This window comes from Bidens hawaiensis, unplaced genomic scaffold (genome assembly GCF_021521415.1).
Source record: "Bidens hawaiensis isolate Kalapana, Puna unplaced genomic scaffold, B.hawaiensis_p1.1 tig00045477_1, whole genome shotgun sequence".
Classification (NCBI taxonomy): domain Eukaryota; kingdom Viridiplantae; phylum Streptophyta; class Magnoliopsida; order Asterales; family Asteraceae; genus Bidens; species Bidens hawaiensis.
The window spans coordinates 3,549-7,096 of NW_027498098.1; positions in this window are offsets into that span (position 1 = coordinate 3,549).

Here is a 3,548-nt window from a genome sequence, read left to right on the forward strand (position 1 = left end):
ATAATTTTATTTTCAGTAGGATCGGTTTTGCCATTCAAAAGGGGGGTGACGGCGCATCTTGTTGCCCGCTTACCTGCCTCTTTATTACAATTGGATCCTTTTATTTGAAATGGTATACCATCAATCGGTCAAAAAAATTAATCATTTGACAATAACGGTATATATATATCCACTTTCCAATATCAACAATAAACATGGTTAAGGTTGTGTTAGTTTTTGCTTATAAAGTCTGCAAGGAGCCTATGTCTGCGCTCGCAAACATAAGCTCTTGAAGACTGTCTTAAAAAATAAGTTTTTTTCACCATCTTCACACTTCTTAACATCATACCAAGTACCAACACCTAATGTCCAACACCATCACCACCCACCGTCCGCCTCCACCACCACCACCATCCACCGTCCGCCGCCACCACCACCCACCACCATCGTCCGCAACCACCACCACCGTCCACCACCACCACCACCGTCCACCAACACCACCCACCACCACCGTCAACCACTCACCACCACCACTGTTAACCACCCACCACCACCACCACCCCCGTCGCCCACAACCACCATCCACTACCACCACCATCCACCATCACTACCCACCGTCCGTCGCCACCACCACCCGCCACCAGCCACCACCCACCGTCCGCCGCCACAACCATCCACCACCCACCACCACCGTTCATCACCCCACCTCCCACTGTCGGCCACCATCACGATTCACCACCCACCACCACAATCGTTTATCACCCACTTCCATAGTTCGTACACCACTACCAATTATTTTAGCAGTCTACAAATGTTAAATGACTTTTATCTACTGTAATATATATGATAGGTAACTACTTTTCAGCTTATGCAGACGATATCCAGTTTATAAAACACACAGTATTATATTTTCATATTGCAGACCTTCAGACCACATCTTCAGTTGCAGATATTAAATAAGATGAAATTAGGTTGCAGACAATTTTTGTGTTAAAAAACAAACATCACCTTAAATGAAGCTAAAAAATCATAAAAAAGATGAGTGTCGCATTCAAAGTTTATTTCAAACTAAAGACATTCGGATTGATTATTTAATTCAGTGTTGAAAAAACACCATAGCCAATTCTTGAAATAACATAAACAAACCTTATTATGACGATCAAAACCAAGGGAGCCTTTGTCTTGTTAGCATAAACATCCTTGGCTTAATGATATTGACATTAATCCTGAAACATATATACGTGTTGGTAATTTCTGCATTAATTAAATTAAACTAAGTTCATTGTCTAATTACAAAGAAAGTAAAAAAAAATTGACAAAAAGCAAATCTGTTCGAATAAATAGTCAATAGAGGTTCTGCGGTACAACAAACAGAATTTCAAATAATTGAGATACAAAACTAAATGTGAATCAAGGCACTTTTGGTTGTGTATGTCTTACTATTGTTGCACCCTAATTAAAAACCACATGGGTTTAGGTTTATATGAAGTGTCTCATATCCAATTAAGTCCTACATACGTAGTTGAAGTAAATCTATATAAATAATATTGCTATATAATGTCAACAGTAATGATATTATACACAACCAAATATTAGTCACTTACACATGCCAGGTAGGCGTAAGCAAATGAACATTGCATTATTTAGGACTTGCATAGTAAGAATAAATATATAGTAATATATATTTATATAGGACTATTATAATCATTTATATTATAATAGATAAAAATTATTAATATACTTTATTATATATTAGTTTGGTAATTATTAACGGATTATATTACCCTTGCTTGCTAATAAGGGGTTTCCCCTGGGTGTATATATATAGAGAAAATAATAACATCAAAACTTACCAACCCACCTCTCATCTCCTCATTTATATGTTTAAAAAAATGAAAAGAAAATCAAAGTGATCACGAGATCATTGGCGCAGCCATCCCAATCTGGGTGATCTTTGTTAAGGGATGAACCACTCGAGGTAGTGTTCTCGGGGCCGAACCTGGAGACACTCGGACCAACCTTAAAAATCATTTTTAACTTAAGTTTGACCTTTTTTTTAATTATATGATAATGTCACATTTGCGCTTCTTTGACTGCCCATATATTATGGCATGATTGACATGCACCTATTTAAACATAAGTACATTTTTGGATAAATGTATATCATTTCTAACTTTGTATTATGTGGTGAAATAATTAAAATCAATCAATAATTAAAAATTAAAATAAAAAATCGTATCAAATTCAAAAATTCATCAAAACACGATAAGTTACCTATTGATTTATCCAATTGATTTAAATTTGGGTCCATATCATTATAAAATCAGCATAACTTTATATTTTTCACAACTTAGTTTTGGCATACTAAAGTTTGTAAACATGTAAAACAACACGAAAAATCACCTTACCTTTTCATCATTTCTTCGCATGTACCCGCAGTAGCATTCAAGTAATGCCCTTTGATTTCACCTATATAACTATAGTCTCACAATTGTCTCGAAAGCGAAAGAGATAAACACATGATGTAGTTTTCTCGTGTTTAGAAACTTTGTCCAATTCTACCTTCAACACTGCTTGGCCTTGATGATGCCGGAAACGATGAATTGAAGTTTCCTGCGGTGTTTATTGGTGAACAAATGTTCGGTTTATTGGATGAGGTGACGGCGACACATATTCTGGTGAATTGGTGATGTAGATGTTGTGCTTTAATAAAAAACAAGTAAATTATTTATATTCTTAAATACTTATAACTAGTATGAGTAAGTAATGTCGTTTTCATAGGGAATCAATAAAAAGTGCTAATCAAATTCATAATTTATGAAATATTAAACTAAGTGGACAGACGATGTCAAGCGGTTTGAAAGCGAAAACAATTTTACTTTGATTTGTAAACAATTATGAGGAAATAAGCAATCTCCAGGTTTCAGGTTGTGAAGCAAGTTGGACAAATAATAAAACCTATTTGGAAATTTCTTTGTTTGAATCAATAAGCAAAAGACTAAATATTTGGCTCTACTGATTATCAAAACTTAATCCGAACAACTGGCACAACTGAATAATAATCTAATTGATTACCAGTTTTAGGTATTGATGAATAAAATCAATGCTATGGTTAATGATAAACGGGTCAATGACGATAAGAACTTAATCCTAAATGTCGATGATCTCAAACCAATAAACTGATGCAATCTTAAGCATTCAATTACAAAAAACTGTTTAAGCACCCAAACAAATATAAAGATTCAACTAACCGAATGATTAACCAAATCCAAATCCAATATTAAGTTTCAAAATACTAAAAAGTCTGACCATAAACACATCCCTACACCCGGAGATGGTCACAGAAGCTTTAGCCTAGCATAAGCATCTTGGAAATCTTGATTCTTGGTTCAGATGATGAGAGCATGGATGCTTGTGGTGATTGGTAGGTGTTAGGATGGTGGAGAACGGCCCCCAAAATCGCCCAAGGATGTTAGCGTATGAAGAATTATCGAAATAGGGTTTAACCCGACTTAAAATGGAAGAAAACAAGCCCAAAACACACTTCTCGTCAGACCTCAGATCACCGT